The sequence below is a fragment of the Trichosurus vulpecula genome, chromosome 5 (assembly GCF_011100635.1).
Source record: "Trichosurus vulpecula isolate mTriVul1 chromosome 5, mTriVul1.pri, whole genome shotgun sequence".
NCBI classification, from domain to species: domain Eukaryota; kingdom Metazoa; phylum Chordata; class Mammalia; order Diprotodontia; family Phalangeridae; genus Trichosurus; species Trichosurus vulpecula.
In genome coordinates, this window is record NC_050577.1 from 90,475,513 (window position 1) to 90,500,397 (window position 24,885).

General features: G+C 37.2%; 1 protein-coding gene and 1 pseudogene across 1 annotated transcript in view; both read right to left on the reverse strand.

Moving 5' to 3' along the window:
* The window catches only part of DPP6 (dipeptidyl peptidase like 6), a 1,232,953-nt gene that overhangs the window by 837,652 nt on the left and 370,416 nt on the right, over window positions 1-24,885 (reverse strand). The window lies entirely within an intron of this gene.
* Window positions 19,205-19,621, reverse strand: LOC118850265 (annotated as a pseudogene).

Consider the following 24,885-nt stretch of genomic DNA (forward strand, 5'->3'; position numbering starts at 1 on the left):
GTATTGCACTTAGCATAGTGCCTGACAGAAAATAAATGCTATATGAATGTTGATTATTATCATTATTAATAGGTAAAAATTTAAGAAGCTCTATTCTCTATACCTGTTACATAATGAAAATATTACCTAAGAGGTTACAGTGAAGATTCTGTAGAAAAATTGAGATGTTCTGACTTCTCAAATATGTAAAATATTGTCCAATAGATATGTTTAGTATAAAGATTAGTTGATGTCACCACTATCCATGGTTCAGGTATTAGTTATTATACATATATATATGTGCATAAACATATACATATGTGTATATATATATATATATACACATATGTATCTCAGTATATAAACACACACATGGACAGACCTGCATGTCTTCTAGAGGTCATACACAAGGCTGAAGATGAATTAATGCTTACAGCAGAAGACAACATTTAGAAAATTAACAAATCAGATTTGGGTCTTGTTTATATATTTATTATCATGGCTAATTAATCATTTTTAAGAAAATGTTTTGCTTTCCTTAACTCATTAGTTTCTATAAATAAATTATGTCACTCATGTATTTTGGTTAGACAGGATCTCTTTCCTCCAGAGGAGAGAAACAAAATGAGTAATAGAGACCATTAAGCACAGCTCTTGATACCAAAGGAATGCCACCAACTCTGGTGTCTATGGTTTTATGACCTACTCCTATTTGAAGTGTTGTAACATGATTGGGATCTGCTTACCCTATATTGGCATATCTTATAAAAGACTGTGTGTATTAAATAGGAGAGGAAAGACCCTAACCCCTTAACCCTACACATACTCAACTTGAAAAACTCTAAGCATGGGTGATTGCAAGAAATCTGTCATGCATGCTGCTTTATCTCTTAGAATATGAACCCATATTAAATCCCAGGAAGCAGGAGAATGGCGAGGACACAGGCACCTTCAATATCCTTTGCCCAGCAGATCAACTTGTATACTATCAATAAACACTTAAATCAAATTAATTGAGTATGAGTCTCTGTCTCTGTGCCTTGAAATCCCAGGTGGGCCTGAAGAAATGTAAATTTGATAATGATAGCAAGTATTTATAAAGTGCTTTGCAAAGCTTTATATGTTATCACATTTGATATCCCCCCACCCCGAGTGAGGTAGGTGCTAATTATTATTCCCATTAGAGAAAACTAAGGTTGAAACAATGCTTTGTATATAGTAACTGTTTATTAAATGCTTTTTAATTCATTCATTAAGCTAATAAATTATTCTCCTTCATTAAAAAATGTCTGATTCACAAATGTGCTTACCTATTCTGGATATTAGCTGCTTCTTGGTTATCATGTACCACATTCATAAACCATTTTATGACTTATTCAAGGTGACACAGCCAGTAAGTACACAATTCGAATTCAGGTCTTCCTGTCTCCAAGTCCAGCACCCCATACGCTGTTCCACCTAACTGCTTAATTTCACAAGTAGGTCTCAGTTTTACATGCAGGTCTTTCACGCTAGAGATCTAGAGTTGGGAAATACTTGTAAAGGATCATGGATGTAGAGAAAGAAGAGAAGTTTGTGGTAATCTAGTTCAATGCTCTCATTTTATGGTTGTGGAAATTTGACCTGAAATCTGCAATCAACGCATAAGTTCTTGCCTCCTCAGCAACCACAGTTACTGAAGAGCCAGAAAAGAAAATTCTTAACAGCAAAGTCCTTGGCATTGTCCATGGTTCAACATCAGAAACAGATGACTTTGTCAGTGGAAATACTATTCAAGTGGCTTCACTATTATCTTTATTGTTGCTCTACCTTAAGGTCTATGGGACTTTTTAAAAATGGCTGATGGCTAAAACTTCCGACACGTGTTGTCACTAGAATGTGAGCTCCTTGAAAGGAAGGATGATTCTACTTTTCTCTCTATATCCCCATTGAATAGCACAGTGCTTTGAACACAGTTGGCACTTAATGAATGCTTTTATTCCTTAAATAAATTATTCTCTTTCCTTATAGAAATATCTCTGATTCATAAATATGTTATTGGTAAGCACAAATATGAATACCTATTGTAGATATTCACTGCTTCTTGATTTTTAGGTGTCTCATTTATAAATCATTTCAGTTTTCCCATTTTGTTTATGCATACTCACTGTAAAACAGTATGTACATTGGCTTTAAAAATGCTTGGTAATAAAACCCTTTAGATCCATTAGTTTCATGACATAAGCATAAAGGCACAATAAGGCTTATCAGCTAAGAGTTCTTAAGGAATCATAGAACTTTCTTGTTAAAGACCCGTTTGAGCTCTTTTATTCTTTCTCTCAGAAGTATCAACTCTATCTCTCCTATCTTGGGAGTAATTGCTTTGGAGTACAAAGGGCACACAAAGTGAATTCTTATGCCTTTTAGACCTTTGAAAAACAGACATTTATTATTGTTCCACTTTTCTAGCCCATGAGAATGTTGTCCCCACCTTCTTAATCGTTACCAATGCCCAAGGAAGTTGTTTTTCCATTAGCAGACGGGGGTAGGGGAGGATGAAAGGATCTTTAAAATTGTTTTAAACCAACAACAACACCAATATCAAGTTCTTGAATACATTTGTGGAAATTAATTATAGAGTACGAACTAGACATGCATTTAGGCAGTTTTCAACATTCCAAAATAGCCGTAGTTGATGACTGAAAATGGCTGTTTAATTGCCATACACATTCAGTTCTCAGAAAAATCTTTAGCTTAAGCAACTTCATCCTTTCAGTGAGAAGTAATTACTTTTATTTTCTCTAGAGGCCTTGAGATGATGGGGTGAGTTAGCACTAGTTCAGTTCAGTCATTTTTCAGTCATCTCTAACACTTCATGACCTCATTTGAGGTTTCTTGGCAAAGATACTGCAGTGATTTGCCATTTCCTTCTCTAGTTCATTATACAGATGAGGAAATTGAGGCAAACAAGGTTAAGTGACTCATCTAGGGTCACACAGCTAGTGTCTGAGGCCAGATTTGAACTCAGATCTTCCTAACTCCAGGCCCAGTACTCTATCCACTATACTACCTAATAGCCCTAGGCCTAAGATAGTATCTACTATAAATCCATGAGTTGAGGATTAGTTGGCAGTGTAGCCTGACTGTAAAGTCATAGACTCATCAAAGGATATCTCAAGAGGGAAAAGGGATAGGACAAGGGGTACTGAATATAAAGTTCCTGAGCAAACCAGGAGAGAAGAGTGATACAATGGCTACAATTGTCTTCCTGTTGGCAAACAAATAAAATTCTAAGGATAGGGCAGGGACTATGCATGTAAGAAAAGGATCTGAAGTCTATGGGCAGATTCCTATTGCAACTTGAGGACCATTATGGAAACCCAATCTGCTTCAAATGAACCAATACTAATGCTGCATTGAGCCAAATGAGATTTCTTTTAGCTACACATATGAAGAGATGTGGTGTGGATAGTAAGTAGAGAGATAATTCTGAATGAGAAAGACTGAGTTAATTGGCTGTGTGACCCTGGCCACATTGCTTGATCTCTCAATGCCCTAGGCAACTCTCTAAGACTATAAATCACCAAGAAGGTGTCTATCTATATTGATAGAGGGTGTTTCCTCACCTGGGAATTTCCTACACTAGTGAAATTCCAAGTTCACTTCTCATCACATGTGTGAGGTCTTGGTAAGAAGGCTCTTCACTCTTTTTTTTTGGTTGTTGTTGTTGCAAATTTTGAAATGAGTCAGCCTTTACTCTAACTTCCCTCAACTGCTCATCCTTCAACATCAATCAGATTTGTGTTTGAGCCTCAGAGTCATAAAATATTTATTAACTTCCAGCTTTTAATGTTCATGTATAAAGAGCCAAATTAATAATTTTTGAGTGTTGGTTAAAAAAGAAATGAAAAACTTTCTCCAGGGCCAGTGCTGTATTCTGTGCCAAGCCTAAGAGTAGGATTGGTTTTATATGGTATTGAAATGATTGGCTCAAAAGTGAAATGCCCGGCTGGTTATTTGGCATTTCAGAGATTAAGGAAAAAATACTGATTAAAGTCAACCATTGTTTTCTTTTGCTGAATTCCATTTGCCTAATTTGCGTCAACTAAATTCAATTGCATTTATAGATATGCCTTAAAGTAAGAGGCAGGAAACGCAAAACAATTTCAAATGAAAAGAGACTAATTGCCCTCAAACCTATGGGCAGGTGAAGAATGGGCAGCTGACTAGCATTCCAGCTCAAGTTTATAAGGAAGAAGGTCAAAACTGTGAGTTTTCTGCACACCATGAACAGATGCCCACTATAAAGGTGTATTATCATCTACACCAATTCTGAGGGACCTCTTAGTAAGTGAAAAAGAAGTCATGGAAGAAGGACTTAGATTATTAACTATGCTCTAGGCTCCTACCAAGTTGATTGATTAATTCTTTACTTTTTCTTGGAAGAATCCTTGACATGCTAATAGCTGTTCCCCCTGGTATCAGAGGAATGAAAGAGATCTTAGAGATAAAAGGATGGATCATTTAAACTGACTCCTGCATTTTACAGTTGTGGAAATGGAGACATAGGAAGGTGAACTTGGGTTCATTCTACTCTACTATTACTTATGCACCTAGGTAATAGGTGAGTATCAGAACATAAATTCTCTGATTTTAGTGTTCTGTGTTGCCTTAAGGGGAATGAGGTCTCTTGTTGTTCAGTCATTTCAGTTGTGTCTGACTCTTCCTTATGCTGTATGCTTTCATTTTACAGATGATGAAACTGAGGCAAACAGGATGAAGTGACTTGCCTAGGGTCACACAGCTAGTAAGTGTCTAAGACTGGATTTGAACTCAGGAAGATGATGTTTTCCTGACTCCAGGCCAGCATTCTATCTACTGAGCCATCTAGTTGCCCCAATGAGGCTTATCAACTTGACTAAAGTCTTGATGACCGAGACATCTTGAGGCATCACCTCCATACTGTATCTCATAGCCGTAGTTAGCAAGTTGGGAACCTGAGGCCAACAGCATAAATGATTTGGGACCAGCAGTACAAAAGAAACATATGGTTGGCAGAATAGGGAAAAGATTGGATAAGAAAGAACTAACTTGAGGTGTGAACATGGAGGGAGAAGAAAATGAAGTGGCAGGTCCCTATTTTAGCCAATTATTATTATTATTATTTTTAGTAGATGATAATCTCATTTATTTCTATGCTGCTGAAGGAGTGAAAGTATTTTCCATACCCTCCAAATTTCAGTGCCCTGAGGCAAAGTCCAGATCACTCTCCATTAGAAAAGGCTTTGTTGAGACTCTGGACTAGATCACCATGGAGCCTTGAGCTGCTAGAATCTTGTGCTGAAAGTCACAAAGAAATCCCAAAAGATCAAGAATTCTCGCTGAACTCTATCATTTTAAGAGTATTTAAAATAAATTATTTGTAGGCTGCTGTTTAGAAAATTTCATATATATATATATATATATATATATATATATATATATTGTTTATCCATTGATATTTGTAAACCCACTTATGTGTTACTCATTAGTAAAATTGCCTTTCACTGTAACATTCTTCAGTATCCAGTAACCATAAAAAAAATAATAAAGTGTTAGGCCTCCACACCTCTGAGGTGAAGGATAAACATACAAACTCATTAGTATAATGACCTATGGGCATATTCTCTTTGCCCATTTTTGAAGAAAGTCTGAAATGAACAAGTTCATTGTTAGAACTGGCTGGTTTTCTGTGGTACCAACACCCAATAGTCAAATATCTCACCAATTATGATTCCTAGTAAAGACCCCAGTGACCCTGATGGGAAATCCTCATGCACAGCCCAAAGGCTTTTATGATTATTAGTTACCCTTTTAACTATAGCCTCTGGCTATGTCTGAAAGACAGTAAAAATAATGTATTTAGAAAGTGAAAAATATAATCACCAGAGTGTCCTTACTCTGGGTCTTCAAGACTTGGTTTGCAGACCACTGTCCTAGAACAAAACATCCCCTGGATTATTCATTTCACTTCCTCTCATTTCCTGTCTCCTCTACAAGAAGGCAGCAGTATTGAGGAGCTACTGCCTGGATAAATGACTATTAACAGCGCCTGAACTTCTTAAATGTTTATATTTGTGCTGTTCTACATAGATTAAAATGACGGTGAGAAATACAAAGAGAGATCAAACCAAATACTGCTGCAGGAAGAAGCTTTTTGAGTCATGCAGAAGATCAATTGGTTTTCTTTTAAACACTTGAATAACCTAGTTTAAGGGAAAGGACATAGTACCTGGCATCAGGAGAATACTGAGTATGAATACTGTTGTTGCTGTGTGACCTAGGCAAAGACTTTAACCTGAGCCTCAGTTTCCAAATATGTAAAAGAAATAATAATAGTTGTACTATCCACCTCACAGTATTGCTGGGAGAGAAATATTTGTTTTTCAACCTTAAGCAATTTAGATATTTTAGCTATTATTGTAACTATCACTGGCACATAATGACTGATGGGCTGATTTTCTGACCAAGATGACCCACTGGAATATTGTATAGGATTTGACAAATTAATAAAACTATGTAGAACAACAGTTTTCAAACATCTAAGTCATGGAATTGTTAAGCAATTGATTTTGAGCTGGAGGGGATTTTCACATCACTTGGCTCGGCCCTCATGCTTTACAGATGGAGGAAAATGAAGCCCAAGAAAGGGCTGCTCCATCGTACAACTGCTAATTAGCAGAGCTGGGTTCAGAATCATATTCTTTTTCTCCAAAACCAGCACCCTTTCCATTGCACTACATTTATGATTATTTTGATGGGAACACAGAACCCTGAAATCCACCGAGATTCTCTGTTCCCATTGATACCCCTGCTAAGAAAAAAAATTGAGAAATATATAATAAAAATGAAAAGAAAAACTGGCACTGCTTTAAATGAGAAAGAATCCAGGGGAAAGATATATTAAGTTCATGGTTTTTGCCAGGCAACAAATCATAAACATTACTCCTATGATAGTCCAGCCTACAGACCACCATAAAAGTATAAAATGTATGCAACGTCTTACATCATCATCCTAACTCATGTTAACATATATTTACATAGGTAACATAGTAGACAGTGTTCTAGACTTGGAACTCAGGAATACCTAAGTTCAAATCCAGCCTCAGTCACTTACTAGCTGTGTGACTGACTCCCCTCACCTCTGTTTGCCTCAATTTCCTCACCTTTAAAATGAGGATAATAATAGTACCCACCTCACAGGGCTGTTGTAAGGATCAAATGAGATAAAATTTGTAAAGCACCTAGCATGGTGCCTGCCACATAGTGGTACTACGTAAATGCTTATTTTCTTTTTCGTCTTCTCAAAACAATGCCATGAACTTCAGAAGCTGCCTTTAATATGCTAGGATGATTATGATTTCACTGGGAGGGAGAGTACCATGACATACTGTAATGTTCAAAAAGCCATACTTGATTTGTCTTCTTGAGTATATTTATGTAGCAGTAACAACAATTCAGAAGTCCAGATGTCACAGTCAGCTCTGGGTACTGAGTTGAACAGGAACTGTCCAAGGTCCCCTTATGAACTAGGGCCAAGAAATTGAAAAAAACAAATCAAGTACTTAGGTCCTTGGCCTGGGCTTTTTGAACATTACAAGGCAAATTGATGCATTCCATCGTGGCCTCTAAATGTTTTCTTTGAAACTGGTTTCCAATTTACCTCTGAAACTTTTTTTTATTAGTAAGGGCCAGGAGTTATTAGCATAGCACCGGCATGACAAAGGGAATAAATAATTCAGAGCTGAGACTATACAAACAAAGTAATTACATCACCATTCCAGATTCCTCATCACTAAATAATTAAGGAGTCTGGTCTGATTATTCTGAACTTGCTTTAGTTTCACAACTGTGTGGATTGAGCTGAAAGGTATGCTTGGATGTTGGTTCCTTGGAGATGGATGCAAACTAATACAAGAAAACTTGAAAGAGTCAAAGTAAGAGAAATAAAACTTGAAATTTGAGTGAAAAAGTTACTCTGGGTGACTGAGTGGAATAGATAGATGTATATATGATTCTGTATCTTAAATTATGTTGCCTTCCATCCAGATCTATGATTTCATCAGTGTAGAGATCACCTGATATATAAACTTCCTCCATCCACTGCATAATACCTATGTAATTTATTGTCTTAGAGAATTGCCCATATCACTAAAAGGCTAAGTAACTTATCTAGTGTCCCAAAGCTAGTATGTGTCTGAGGTTGTCTTGAATATAGGTCTTCCTGACTCCAAGGCCAGGCCTTTGAACCACTGCATCATGCTGTCTCCTATCCTTTCTTGGAAGTCACCAACTAAGCCATAGGGACTATAGATTGTGAATGTTTTAGAGATTTCTTTTGGTAATCTCTTAGAACTTAAAACAGAATTTGCTCCCAACACTATGTTAATGGGAAAAAATGTAAAGTGATGTTCATTCGTAAGAGAATTTAAAGCATTCTAACTATAGTAAGAAAATGTATTAAGTGTCCAGAGCATGACCAAATATAATTTGAACAAGATGACTTGAGAGCCCTCCAATAACTAGTGGATGTCATGCTAAAAAAAGTAATAGTTATCCTGGCATACTTTTTCCTCCTAGGCTCAATTGCCTTGCACTTTGTAGCAAGACACACCTCAAACTTACAGTGTCTTTCAGATGGGTTTCTATTCAAGCAGCAAACTTTGCTTTCTGAAAATTGACATTTATTTACCTATTTATTTACCTATTCTGATTTCAACAAGGGGAACAATACCTTGTTACTTATTCAGATAGAATATCAAATAATGCACCACAGACACACCTTAGCAAGGAAAAATCACTTTTTTCCTTCTCTTAGATGGGCGTCCTTCTTAAAATACAATTTCCAAAAATGACTGGCATGTTGTATTTTCCCATCATCAGCCATCTAAATATATAAGCCTCACTACAAATGATAAGTTTGTTACTGATCTCTTCTTAAACATTATGCTTCGCTTTTAAACTGGTGAAATAATTTATCCATAATTAGGATATTAAATTATCAGACATACAAATTACACAGGTGGCAAAATTACTTCTACTGAGGATATATGATGACACTGATATTACAGAACTATAGAAAGTCAAAGCTCAGAGGGACCTTAGAGGTCAATCCACTCAATCTCCTCAATTTACAAGCAGGTGCCATTAATAATCTGTTTCAGAATCATGGTAACGTTCAATTGCTTCCTAATTTCTGAATTGTTAATATGATGTGCCTCTAACATTTTAATTGCATGTAATGTGCATATTTTCTTTCAAATGGTGCATTTCCTCACACCTAATATTAACTGTTTGGGAAAGAACAGAGCTGTCTCACTTGTTGCTCTGCAATTGAATTCTCACCAACAGGAATAAGTGCTGATTTCCCTAGGTTCTTTATCATTCTCTCTAGGGGGATGCAGTAGATGCAATTTTAGGATTAGGCTGCTATTAGGCCAGCTCAGAGTTTATCTGGCTATTACAAGGGATTACAATAATAGCTTGCAGTGTGCATCATAAATTTCAACTAGCTGTGATTACATTTGTATTGGTACCATCTAATGCTTTAATACTGTAATACAAAGCTTGAGTATTTCTTAACTTTGTCCCTGATTCTCTCTGTCAGATCCATTCTGCCAGAATGCAAATTTAACTTCTTTTTCAGGATGCAACTTATTATAAGCAAGGGACCTTGCTCAACTCTAAACCCTGTCCTTGTGGTAGAAAATCAGAATATATTCTCTGGTATATTGGTTGCAGCAAATCTACTTAAACCATAAGATTGCAGCTCATATCCTAACTTCCTTTTTCCAGAAAACTTTGCTCCCAATAATAACCAAAGCAGAGCAGATGCTAATTGTATCTACTACAGATTGGTGAAAATTAAATTCTGAACCTTTGGCAACATATCAAATACACATAATTGAATTCTCCAACAAGAGTTTTAAAGATAATGCCCCTAACTAATGGCATTGTTCCTGAAACGTGGTATCTCATAGACTAATATATTTTTTAAAATCTTTAAAAAGAATTTTCTCCAACAAGCCAATTCACTTCCTTGTACTCACCCTCCAAAACTGTTTTAATCTGTTCACTCCGGGCAGTTTGGAAGCATTCATCCCTGATGGTTGCAGGTCAGATGTGGAGCCTCTGCAGCTGCCAGGATGCTTGTAGTGCAATCACTGGCTGATGCCTAGAATAGTGTGAGGCTAAATATTCTTGAAAACAGAGACACTCCCTTGGCTTTTAAGGCTGCTTCCCAATAACCACAGAGTTCGCAGCTCAGCACAAAGTAACCAATAGCGGAACCTGACATTCAAAGACTCCAGGGAGCAGCAGGAGAGCAGAACTGCTCTGGCTCATGCTCATTTTGGTCTGGAGAAGGGTGGGATGGCAGACAGGTACCCTCCAGGGTTTTTCCTCCAATACAATTGGGTAGCTTTTTCAGAGTGCCACCATCTTTCTTTTCTTTCTTCAGAACTGTGTAAATCCTAGAATTAAGACCATATCTGCTCTGAGGCAGAAAGAAATTATTGTTGGCTGCAGCCCCAAAACTGTAATCTTGTCTGAATGTCAAAGACTTTCTCCTGCAGTTCTTCTGCCTGGCTTTGCTCCTTCTTCTTGCCAGGGGTCCAGGAGATGGGGGCAGGTGCCTGTGTGTGTCGTAATTCGTTAAGACTGTGATCTTCTTGAAGGCAGGGGTGGTCCCTTGCCTCTTTTTGTATCCCTAGCACTTAAGACAGTGCCTAGGACATATTAGGCACTTAATAAATGTTTACTGAATGAGGGACTGAATGAATGAAGCACCAAAGTGATCTTTCTTGGTTTATATTTCCCTCAATCAGAGGCAAATGCAACATTATTTGATTGTCTATACAGCATAGAGTGAAGCAGAGAGCTGATAACTACCTAGTAAATTAATAGTGCTTTTGGACAAGCAGCACAGACAGTGCATCTTCTTTCCTTTTAAAAACAAACGAAAAAAACCCAAAACAAATGGTTCTACCTTCATCAGTTTTTCAATGAGGATCCTGTAAACAGAGGTAGGGTTCATAGTGCCCTATAAATTCACTCTTTCCTACGGGCATACGGCTAGTCATGGGGACCAGGGTCTAGGTAACTAAAATGGGTAAGGGAAAGGAGAGATCCTATAGAAAGAAGATGGGAGAAAGAACCACGTGTAGTGGGAAAAGCACTGCATCAGTTCCTAGTCTTGGTTCTTCCCCTAACTAGCACTTGCACTAACACTACTGTCTTGGTTTCTTCAGCGGTAAAATTAGGGCTTTGGATTAGATGCTCACTAAATTATTTCCCAGTTCTAGATGCCATGATTTGATAAGCCCTATCCCACTCAAACCCAAAAGACAATCTGGGTAACAAAACAGTAAGGTTATCTATCAAATGACTAAAGTGATGACAAACTTGGCGAACTCCTGGAATGTTAGAGTATCCCCTATGAAGATAAGATTTGGTCCTTTTCAGACATATAAGAACTGTTTCTTCATACATAAGAAGCCATGATCAGCCCAGTACGTGGCAGCCACTATACTAGGCCTTGAAGGATACAAAGATTAAAAACAAAATAATCCCTGACATCAAAGAGCTTAAATCAATTAAATTTTTAAGAGTACATTATGTGCAAGGCATTGTGCTAGGTACAAGAGACCTGAAGACAAAAATTAAAACTAGTCCTGGCCCTCAAGGAGCTTAAATTCTATTTCTATAAGTTCATGGTATTTGTTGCTCTAAGATGCATGACACATTAAAAAAAGTAAATGGGCTCAAGAAAAGTTGAGTTAAACTTTTGTACCCCAAACAGGCCATGGAAGGAACATCCCATTCTTCTAGCTGATGGCACTCTTAGCACAAAGCAACTTGCTTCGCCATTGAGTTGCAGCTTTGGCTACCACTATACTTTTAGGACATGGAGTGTCCCCTTTGAAATAGTGGCTTCAGGTTGAGTGAGTGTAAGAATTAAAAGCTGACAACTGGACATGACAGCAACCAACCACCACTTGACACACAGTTCTTGCTGATATATGTTCATGATGGAGGAGAAACTATTGGTTTAACATCAACACATGTGAGGATAAATCGGTATGGGAAGCATAATTTTTGAAACAAAGAGCTGCAATTCTTGGAAAAGATTTAGACCCAATAGGGGAAGGGGAATGAGGAACTATAGATGACTCAGATCTGCCAGGGGCATAGTTTGAAATGGTGATGCTATTCAGAGACACAGGGAATCTGTTTGGGGGGAAATGAGTGAAACACTTTCCATTGGAGGTAGTGGGCTTCTTTCTCTTGACCAAGCAGCTGCTACTTTCTATTCCCGAGGTACTGGAATTCTCTTAGTGGGTGCATGCATTGGATTGCACAATACCTCAAAATGAAAAAGAAAGCAGGAAAAAGGCTTTCATTCCAATTAAAAGTGACCAGTGACCAAATACACTTCTCCTATAAAGGCAAGTTTTTAGAAGGCCTTTAAAAGTGACACTGATGAAAGATTCATCATTGGAAGCTTATTTTCTTAATTGCACTTCTCTTTGAAATTTTGATAATTAATCACCAATTAATATTTTAAATTCCTTCATGTGCAGCATTTGCAAGGTTTTCAGACAAGATCACTCAAAATCATAGACTCTCAGAATTAGAAAGTAACTGCCAGGTCATTTAGTCTAGTCTATATCTGAGTAAGGAATCATCTCTAAACCAGCCCTGACAAGTGACCATACAGCCTCTGATTGAAGAATTCCACTGACTAGGAACTTACTACTTTGTGAATTAGCTGATTTTTCTTTTGGACAGCTTTCAATTGTAAGGAGGTCTTTTTCTTATACTGAGCCAAAGTTTGCCTCTCTCTAACTTCTGGACCTTTCTCTGCCCTAAGAAGCCAAGTAAACAACTTTGGTCCTCTTTAAATCAGTCTTAGCAAGGTGATCTGGGAAAATATCTCCACAAAATTCTTTCATTCCAAGAAATTGCCTATAGCTGAGAAAGGTTACCAGAAAATGGCTTTTAAACTTGTAAACAAGAAAAGAAAATCCGAAGTTTTTTTTCTATTCCTACTTTTTCCAAGAGTACATAGCATCAGTGAACAGACTAGATATTCAATAAAAGTGAGTCATAAAACTAACTGCTTTTTGAAAAAACAAAATAAAAAACTAGGCAAAAACTAAACCCTGAGACTAAGTAATTTCAGCAGCAACTTAGAATTAAACCAAGTAGAAGATTGCCTTATTTTTAAACTATCACCTTAACTACAAATGGTAAGTACAATTCCATGAGTGTGAATGGGCCAAATAACTCCTCAAAAATACTGATTTTGACTTAAACATAACTTCATGGCAATTGATGTCTTCAGGTTGAACCTGAGTTACCTGAGACAATATGTGGTAAGCCCTGACTGCCACTTACCTTGGGTGATCTTGGGCAAGTCACTGAAACTCTTTGACTCTCCATGTTCACTTCTATAAGATGCAGATAATAGTACCTGACCTACCTACATCATAGTGTTGTTCAGAGAGCCAAATGATATAATGGACATAAGGCATTTTGATGTAGTGCTTTATGTATTATTATGATTGTTCCTGAGAGACAACAACTCTGATACATACTGATTGTGTGAACCTGGAAAAGTCACTTAACTTCTCATTTCCTGAGGCAACTGTCTATGGCTACAGATTGCAGAGGAAGTACAAATCCACACTGTTACCTTCCTACACTGATGTAATCACAGATCTTGTGAAAAAAGATTTTATGCACACACACATTTATGTGTATACATATATATGTATAATGCATCTATACGAATATATGAAAAACACACACATGTTTTTCATATATTTTCATATGTGTGTGTGGCTGTGTGTGTGTGTGTGTGTGTGTGTTTCAGGGGGAGGTTATATATTCCCAATAATCGATTTTAATCAACAGATTGGGTTCACTGAGCTTGCTTCTAAGTGGCGTAGGGGGGACAGAATACAAAAAAAAAAGACCAGTTTCATTTCATTTTAGATGGGCTAATGGTAAGATACCAGGAAGAAATAATGCTTTATGTCACTAGTGTGAATTTCTGTTGCTGACATTTTAGAATAGACTAGCAGGAAAGATATGCCAAAAACAAGGGAGCCTTGGAAATGTTCCTTGAATCACATCTTGGGTGTCTCCCCCACATTCTACTTTAGTGCTAAACTGATCCAGTAGGCTGATGGAGGTCAGTGGCGTTATCAATTTCAACCCCCAGATTGGGCTCACTGAGCTTATTTCCAAGTGAAGAAGGGCCATGGAATACAAAACACAACAGCTTCTTTTCATCTTAGTCAAGCTATGGGTGAAACATCTGGAGGCAATAATACTTTATTACAATAGGTTCAATCGTGATTGCTGACATCTCATAGCAGAGCAGCAAAGGACGCATTCTGAGATGGGGGAGCACTCAAAGTGCTTTTTCAGTCACACTAGGTGGTTCCCCACATATTCTACTTAGGTGTCAAATGGGTCCAGTGGACTGATTCAGATCAGTGGTGTTATCTTCACAGTTGAAGGGCAACACATCATTCTATTTTAATGGAGAGCAAAAATAAGAAATCTTCATAAGCTCAGGAGTTCGAGGGCTTACTGGAATCAGGAATGTCTCACAAGCACTTTTAAAGGGACGACTTGCTGTATTTGGGAATCGAATTGCATAAAATCTGTATGTAGGCTATTGATCATGTCAATATGGAAAGAGAATAAGTTAATACTCTTAAGTGGAAAGTTGAATAGCCCTAAGAGAAGGAGCAAGTTAAGCAACACAGATAGATACAGGAAACAGTACTGCTGACAGTATCTTTCTCAGTCAAGGGAATTTAACTGACAGCAATTCTAGTGTCTCCTCTGAAAATAATACTGTAAGACTCATGGGTTCAAGAATAAAAAAAAAAGATAAACAGTTAATCAACAAGATTGGTAAGAAATAATGTGAACTTGAAAATATTTCTTTATAATTTTTAACATGGTGTGGGTTTGGTTCTGGAATATTTTTTGTATATATATATACACACACACACACACACACACACACACACACACAGAGAGAGAGAGAGAGAGAGAGAGAGAGAGAGAGAGAGAGAGAAAGTTATATAATAGAATTGGTGAGCCCTGAGTTCAAATATTGCTTCTGACGCATATTAGCTGTTACCTGATCTTAGAATGTACTAGGTAATTCTCTAAAGTTAAATTTACAGATAAGCTACAAATATGCTTCTTAGAGAATCACATATAAAGATAAAAATAACAAAGATAATTGAGTAGTGATCTCCTAAATCCACTGAGTGTATGAAGTATGCTGGAGGTGAGTGTAACACATAAACATGTTTTGAAAGCAAACTGGTTTCTGTTCAGGGTGGGGATAATGGAATTCTTCGCATGTTAACTGAGTCTTTGAAAGGAAGGGAATTCCAACTCAATGTTGGTTTCTGGGTATAGTAGAAAGGAATACCAACCTTATCAAAATTTTTTATCATCCTTTTAAGATACATAATTTTGGGAAAGGGCACAACTCAATTTTTAGTATATAGAAAGTCATATGACAATCAGCTATCAACTATTCGATACTGGTGTCCAGTACATTAGGAAAAAGGATGCTTGGTACAATGGGAAAAGTCCTGGCTTGGCTGTTGGAAAATCAAGGTTCTAGTTCTGAGTTCTAAGCCTTACATACATAACTTTGTCTCTCTGGTCTTTACTTTTTTCATCTGTAATGAAAGGACCTCCATAATCTGCCTTCCTGCCTGGTGTTCCAACCATATTTCATATTGTTTCCCTTAATTCCTTTTTTGTTCCAGGAAAACCAGTCTTCCATCCTGTTTGCCAGACATGACACTCCTCTCTCCTTAATACTTCATACACACTGACCCCATACTTGGAAAACACTACCTTCTCAACTCTTAGAATTTTTAGCTTTTTCTTGAAAAATCACTTCCAATACTACTATGCTCATTAAAGATTTCCTGATGAATAAGTTGTTATTCTCTCCTTTCTCAAATCATATTGTATTTACTTATGTGTGTGCAAATTATATTACCCTGTGTCTGGGCCACACAACAGTCTTATACTTATTACCCCAGAAGAATGTAAGCTCCTTGAGAGAAGGGACTCTTATAGTTTATTTTATTTTATTTAAATCCCCAGCATCCAAAGCAGATAATATGCATTGAAGAAATGTGTTGAATTATCTTAAAGCCACTGTGATAGATAGGCCAGATCACTATGCACAGCACCATTAGGTATGCCATATCTTTTGGTCTCAATGACCTTTTCTTGTCCTCTTTGGAACGAACAACAAAAATACAAGTGAAAGTCAAAGACAGTTACAATAGAAATGTTCTCTACTTCTAAAGAGAAGGTTCTTAACTGGTGGTCTTTGAATTTATTTTTAAAGGAATTTGTTGACTGTATGGTTTCCCTTGTCATACTATGTATTTTATTTTATGCCTTTAAAAAATATTATTCTGAGAAAGGGTCCATAGGCCTGCCCAAATTGCCAAAAGGGGTCTATGATCAACAATTACTAAGAATTCCTGGATTAAAGTGAGCTCACATTCTCTTTTAGGTTCTATCACCAAACTATAGGAAAATAATTATTTGGAGGAAGAAGGAGGATGATCTGAGATGTAAGGAAAGCTATCCATAAAAGGAGAATAACGTATCTTGTTCAATCAAAGGCATAGGCTGAGGGCTTTCTGGACATTATATCCTCTCTGCTCTTTAAAATTCTTTGCACAATGTATAAACAAAATAGCTATGCTTTGATAATTGTTAGAACTGTGTCTTTTCATATGCTTATATGTCTGGGCCATGAGAGTATCTTATAGATAAGATGATCTAATAGGAAAAAAAATATTCTTTCAGTATCTTAGATACCCAGATACTACCCTAATGTCAATAGTTTTCTATTGGGAGGATTCAGATTAAATCCAAGGTGGGATGTTCATTTACCAAGTAATTATTATCAGAGGCACAACTCACTGATTGCCTCTCCATTATTAATGTGCACTCTCCCATTTGCAGCAGCTTTCTATCTTCCCTTATCCCACTTTTAAGGGCACAAGGCTGTTGACACAAGCTGTTGATCTTTACTTTTTAAAATGATTGTTGTTCATAGTGCCCCTTTACGGGTATTGATTAGTTGCTTATAAAAAGTGCTATGTGTCTGGGGGGTCAAGGTTATTTGTTACAGTTGTTCCTCCTTCCTGTGGGTTTTGGCTTTGTGGTCTGGGTTTGAAGACATGAGCTAAGAAAAAAGATGGTCAGCATGAAAGCAATTTGAAAACTGCACATGATGCGTTGATAATCACTGAGGCCTCAGACACTTTGGAGTCTGCTCAACCCATCCCTGGGCCGGATGTTGGCCTCACAAGAGTAATTACAGGATGCTATTGGTGCAGGGTTTTATCTTCACATTTGCAATGACCTTTTTATTTTTCAAAGCTCAAATTAAAAATTGTTCAAGCTCTCTTTTCTAAAGAGACAGGCATCAGGATCTATAGATTTTCTCCCCTTGTTATGTTATTGGATGAACAGGCTATAGGGCTAGCCTACAGTGTATATGTGTATGTCTATTTGTATATGTATACACACACGTATATCTGTATATATGTGTGTGTGCATATATATGTGTGTATACATATGCGCATGTGTGCATGTGTGCATGTGTGTATGTGTGTGTGTGTGTGTGTGTGTGTGTGTGTACATGGTGTATACTATCAAAGAGCACTTGAGAATCTTCATCAATATCATTGACCCTGAATTGGGATCAGGAACCTGCAAAGCTCAGACTGTGAAGGTTACAATAAGATCTTTTCCTTGGTGGGGGTAAGTAAAAAAAAATTAAACTATTTATTTTTTCATCAAACCACTAGGGAAATATCACATAGCCTTGAAACACTGAACAGGAAGGCTATGTTAATTGTATTCAGTGAGAAGTTGGTATAAAGAGAATAAGATCTTTTCCAACACAATGCCTAATACTAATATGCTGCTCAAAGTTTTTATCCAACAATGAGAACTGGATAATTGGTGCTAGCTCCTGTACTATGGGATAGAAAAAAACTCTCCCTTGCAACCTGCTGAGAAGTTTAAGTTGTCTTCCTACCCTTTCCTTTCCTAGGAGGGTCATCTCAACAAGTTGCTTCTGTTGAAGAAGGCAAATGAGCAGGGGCAGGGACAGGTATCATATCCTTTTCTGCTTTGGGGAAAATTAACTTTCCCCCCAAACCAGTCATCTACCATTCCTTTAAGCAAGAGGCTTAAGATTGTTCTGCAAGCAAAGAGAGTCTTTCTTTGGCCTTAACTCAAAACTGTTTCATGTTAGTCTCAAAAAACACTTTAACTGAAGTGTTGCCCCTGTAGTACCTTCCAGAAGGGCAAGAAAAAGTAACCTGGGCAGCAGTCCTAGAAAAGGAAGTGTGAAAGACCCTGAGTTTCACATGCCTGGTGGGAGATTTCCCTTTTATGATCTTACTTGGTGGCCCAGCTGAAAGCTGGTGGAAGCACTGTCTTCATTAAAGGAAAGATCACCTGGGAGCTGCTCGATGTTCTAATCCAAGTAACCCTCCTTCCCCAGACTCCCCTCGGAATTCCAGTTCTTGTACTAGGGAGAAAAGCACAACTGTACTTCTCTTTTCCAATCAGTACTGAACTCATGGCTGCTGCTTTCTGGTCTATGGGAAATGGTTCAATCTGGTGGATGTGAAGTTGGCACCAAAAAAAAGTACCTCAGGGATTCATACCAGATGGGAGGGAGGTTGGGGAGGAGAATTGCTAATACCTATAAACCCAAAGGGTGATTCCACCTTCTAGGAATGGAATGCCTCTGAACCAGCTGAAATACGAATGTAATGGAATATTATTGTGTTGTAAGAAATGAACCTGTTAAGGGCTCCAACAGATAGAATAGAGGCCATCTTCACTGAAGAGATGGGCCTGGATACTATTAGCCCACCATGCTATATCTCCACTCCAGATCTGAGCACCAGTTCTTCCATTTCTTCACCTATGGGCTAAAACATACAATGGAACCAACGGAGTCCAGAGGCAGATGTGAAATTCCCATAAAAGTATTCTTAAACTTGCTACCAGCCTCAATTTCTTTATTCTTAAATTTTCACTGAAAGGTAAAAATTTCCATCCATTTTTACAAGTAGACCCATTCTCCCACCCCAGATGACTATTGACAATGACTCTATTTTGCAACAGATGCCAGGGAATCCTTCATCTTCTTGGTCATGGTGGAGATGAGGCACATGTGGTCATCAACACATTTGGTCACACAGGACTCTAGCTACCTCTTCACCTGCAGCTCTTTGCTCCCAGCATCCATCAAGTCTTTGGCTTAGTCATTCCAGTGCACAGGGCATCAAGCCAGGTGGTCCTGGAATTTCTCCAGTTCATTAGTCACAAGGGCCTGTGCCTGGGCCAAGGGAGCATGGTAGAGTTCAATGCACTGAAGAACCTGCTGCATGGGGGCCTGCATATCTTCATAGCAGCTGGAACTGCACTGGAATATGGTTCCCTGCACCCTGCAGATATTCTCCTGCTCCAATCCTTTCACCATGGTGTTCACTGCCACCTGCACCCATAGCTGCTGTGACTCTGCCATGGCATACACCCCCAACCCCCAGCCCCATGCCCTGCTCATCTGGAGCACTCTAGCCCAGTGTCCACACGGAGTCCCCTGCAATAAGATCTTATCCTGAACAGAAAAGCTCTAGATGATATTGCTCTAGAGTTCTAAAAGTTGGCAACTCATTGACCTGAGCTGCCTATAAGGTTCTCAAAAAACATAGTTGAGGATAATGTGAGGAAGCAATAGAAGGTCCCTAAATGATACCAAGCAAGACTCACCATACCTTCAAAAAGCAGGCAGAGCCTAATGCTGAAACAAAGTCCCAATTCAGAAATTAAGATTGGAAAATAAATAAACCAAAGAAGGTGCTATGGATTCAGGGATGTCTAAGACACAAATTCTGAAGAAGACAAGAATTCCACAACATTTGCAAAAAACCCCAAACAAATAAATTTACAGCTTGTCCAAAAAGTCTACTAGAATTCTTGGAAAAAATGAGCTAAGTTTTAAAATGATATTAAATTTGATATTATACATGAAATGAAACCTCTAGGTTAGCAAAAACATCAAACTTGTGGCCCACAGACTGAATATAACAGAAATGTTTAACAAAATAATTAAAAATAAAATACAACATACATCATGTTAATTTGTCATTTTATAAGTGAATATGTAGCCTATATCTATTGGATTTTGACACCACTGCTTTAAAGGAAAGAAAAGGAAATTAAATCTCTTAAAGGACTGGAAGGAAAATAAAGGCTTAGGAGGTTCAAAAATTTATGCAAGTGACAAATTTTTTGGAAAATTGGAATGGAACAAACACAAATTAAAGATTCCACAAGACAACAAGAAATAATAGAATAAAAAACTGAAAAATATTAATGCATGGTATTGTTAATAAAAAAACCAACTCACTGAGAAAAACAAGTCTAGAAGAAAAAATATAAGAATTGTTATATTACATGACAAAGACAATTTTTAAAACGTCTTGATACCATATTATAAGAAATGATGAATGAAAACTGCCCAGACATCTTAGAAACAGAAAGTAAAATGGAAATAGAAAGAATCCACTGATCCCCCTCAGAAGAAAAATAAACTCTCAGAAATGTCAGCCAAAATTCACAGCCTCTTGGTCAAAGAAAAAATACTGCCAGTAACCAGAAAGAACGAGTTCAAGTACCAAGTAGGCACTGTAAAGATCACTTGAGACTTGACTGCTACCACTTTAAGGGAGAGGAGAGCTTTGAATAAGATATTCCAAAAGGTAAAAGGGCTTACAACCAAGAACAACCTATAAGGCAAAACTGAGTATCAATCCTACAGGAGAAAAATGAAACTTTAATGAAATGTAGGACTTCCAAGCATTCAGGATGAAAAAAACAGAGCAAAGGAAAAACTTTGAAATGAAAATACAGGAATCAAAAGAAACAAAGAAAGATACAGATATTTGAACAGTTGAAAAGAGCTTCTACAAGGGTAAAATGTTTGCATTCTAATGGGGTGGAAGAAACAAGTGTCTCCTCAGAAACCTAATAATCTCTTCAGGGGGTATAGAGGGAATTAAATAAGACAGGGTATCTAGAATTAATTTTTTATGGTTTAACAATCTTAAGAGAAGAAAAATGGGAAAGGGAAAGGAATATATTATGGAAGAAAACGGGAGGTGGCAGGGTGAAACTTACTATCCCATATAATAATGGAGGAAGGAGTAGGGTAAGCAGGCATTATATAAATTTTATTTTCTTCTGAACAGGACATATGAACAGAGTATAGGGTTCACACTCACACATACATACAAAATTTGTTGCAGAAATACATTCAACTCAACAGGTAAACAGGAGCAGCAAGAGGAGAGATGGCAGATTAAAAGGAAGATCAGAGTCAGGGAGGGACTGGTCATAAGCAAAGCTAATTCCACCTTCATAAATAGGAGCTTGAAGGGCAAGATTAAAAGAAAAGAAAGAATGTCCAAGAATTTATAATTAGGGAATGAGTGAGGGGAAGAAAAGCAGAGCAGTTGACCTTAAGCAGAACACATTAATTACAGATCATTTGTATTGAGAATATTCCTTCTCTCTCACCATTCCCTTTGTAGAAGAGGAGGGCAGGGGCCAAGAGAGGAATAAGGAGAAGAAGATAAGATAGAGTGAAACAAGCAATTAATAACCATAGCTGTGAATATGCCTGGGAGGACTATGCCATAAAAGCAAGCTACATGCAATAAAGATTCATAGGTTTATACATAATCTTTTCCCCTATTCTCTATGGAAATACTATTTTTTTGTGTGTTTGTAAGACCAGGATAATAATTTTTAAAAAATAAAAGGGTACCTGCCCCATATGCCTGAGGGATATCATAAAATCTGTTTTGGCATGAGGACACATGTATCTCTCAAAACATACCTTCTCATTATAAGTCTTCAATTAGATTGACTTTTTGTGAGGGATACTGTATAAGAGATTACCTATAAGGATGGGATATTGATCAGAATGACTTACCTAGATGTCAAATGCATCAAATCCTAAAGTGAACTTATTATCTGTGGAGGCAATGCTTTTTAGGGATGTGTTTGACTAAACTACCTCTTCATCTATAACATGCTTCCATTCTAGCTCCTTGATTCCAACTTGTGTTCATTTGAGCACCCAACAAAGCACAGGATAGACGTGCTCAATTTTCTCTTGTATTAGATGTTGCAATATTTGCAAAACTCTATTAGCTATCACAATGAGGGTTCCCCTTCTTTGCCTTCCTTAAAGTTGTCTCTGCCTTCCTATTAGTGAAGTGCTAATTCCATTTTTTCTTAGATTATATTGTCTTTTCTCCCACTATCACTGCCTTGCTCCCAGCCTGATTTTTAATGTAACATATTACTTTAATTTTCCTCCTTTTTAATTTCCTTTCCAGCCATCTGTCCCATCGCAAAAGTTCATTTTGAAGCGGCTTCTCTTTTCCTCACACAACGTCATCTACTCTACATAAATATATGGCTTTTCACAGATGGAAGACATCCATTTTTATGACTCCATAGCCAGCCAGCCTCCTGTTTTTAATGTCTATGTTTCTTAGGGAAATGATGAAGGAAAATATGTTCTCTCTACAAAAATCTCAGTTGCCACATTTAGCAGTTTCCAGGGATGAAAAGAGGCATGTCACTGAATATTGTCACTAGTGACAAAACCTCTGATAAGTTCTAGCTCTAGGATGGTACTGCCTGATGACTGGGTGGCAATCTGGCCCCAGGGCACAAACATTTACTTGATGCTACAGTGAAGCATTTGAGCTGAAATGCACCAGAAAAAAATCACACTTGGAATTCATTACCTTCGGATTCAATCTGATAGTTTTGTACAGTTCATTTGCTTAGACCTTGGTTCTAAGGAGGCCAAGGTCACAGGTTCATATCTTGGATCAGTTAATTTTACCCTATTCATAGATAAATCCTTACCCCAGTTAGATTTCTTCTAGATTAGAATGCCTGCTTTTGGGCAGAATGGACTTCAAACAAGAGTGTGGATGGATCATCATGTGCACACATGCGTGTGCACATTTACACGCACACACACTCCCTCTCTCTCTCACACATATATACATACATACATGTGTATATGTGTATACACACACATACATATATGTGTGTGTGTATACATACATATATATATATATATATATATATATATATATATATATATATATATATATATATATATATATATATATATATCTGCCAAAAGAAAGAGTGGCCAGTTTGGCTTAGTACTTTTCTTTGCATATGAAGTATACATGTACTTGCAAAAGTAAAGAGAATTTACCAATTTAGAATGGAAAAGCGAAGTTGTTTCACAAACAGTGTGTTAAAGTAGAAAGAATACTTCATTTTGGCATCCAAAGACCTGGCTTTAGTGTTTGCAAATCAAGGGACTATGCATTAGTCACTTAATCTCTCTCTGAGCCTCAGTTTCCTCAGCTGTCAAGTGGGAACAATCCTATTTGCACTACTTACATCACCAGGTTATTGGTAGGAATGGGCTATCAAGGGAAAGAGAGTAGATCTGTGATTTCATTGGTATAGGGAAGTCTAGGTTGGGTAAACCCCCTCTACCAATGCAGGTAATTCCCTTTTATGAAACTTAGATTCTTAACAGTATGTTGCAGAGGTGAGATTTGAATTCAGGTCATCCTAACTTCAATATCAACTCTCTAACCACTAGGACATGTTGCAACTAAACTATATACTGTGTGCATATATTTTATATACATATATGTATGTATATGTATGTATAGATCGGTATGTGTACGTATATGCATATATAATACCATAAACTATAAATAAAATATTATCTTTATGATTTTTCTTTCATTCACAAATACAAGCTATGGTTATGTCATCCTTTGAATAAATCCATATCAGGTTAATAAAGCTTTATGCTAACGAGTAGTTATGAGTGATTATGCTTCTAAAAGTAACTGGGATAGGTTTTCTAATTGGGGAGTGGAAGGTCTAAAGGAAATGTGAGTCTTGACAGAATGAGTCGCTGGGCAATGGTGACGTGAAGAAAAAAATATTTTTAAACTTTATTGTTGACCACTTCCCCCGCTAAATGCTCTTTGTCAGGCTTCTGCTGCCTGGTACCTGACAGAACACTCATGGATTCTTTTGGAAACCAGTGCTAAGTGATTAGATTGACTGCCCACATTAAAAAATTTCATCTCAATTTCACTTGTTAAAACAGGAAGGAAAAAAAAAGAAGGAAGAAAGTGAGGGGAAAAGAAGGGAAAGCCCAAAAGAGGAAAATTTTGAGGAGAGAAGAAAGGGAATAGGAAGGAGAAAGTGAAGGTAGAAAAGAAATAAAAGCATTTCACTTTTAGGAGACTAAGCATATAGAATATCCTATGATTTTAAAGCTAAAAGGGACCTTGGAGATATCTAGTCAGCAGTCTCAAATTCAAATAGAAACATCCCTGTGGTCCCCATATTAACTTACAAAAACCACAAGTTAACATTATTCATGTTTTATTCTAGTTTTATTTATTTTGTTAAGCATTTCCCAATTACATTTTAATCTGGTTGCGCAGCTCTCCAAACTTTTGCAAGCCATATATGGCCTTTGGGTCTTGCATTTGACACCTCTGAATTGTAGTCTCACTTAATAGAAAGAAAATCTATAACTCACATGCATTTTATATACCTGAAGGAGTTTATGAAAACTATAGTAGGTTGTATTATAAGTATAAAAGTATACTTTATAGATAACATTATATTAATATGTTATATAATATATTATATATA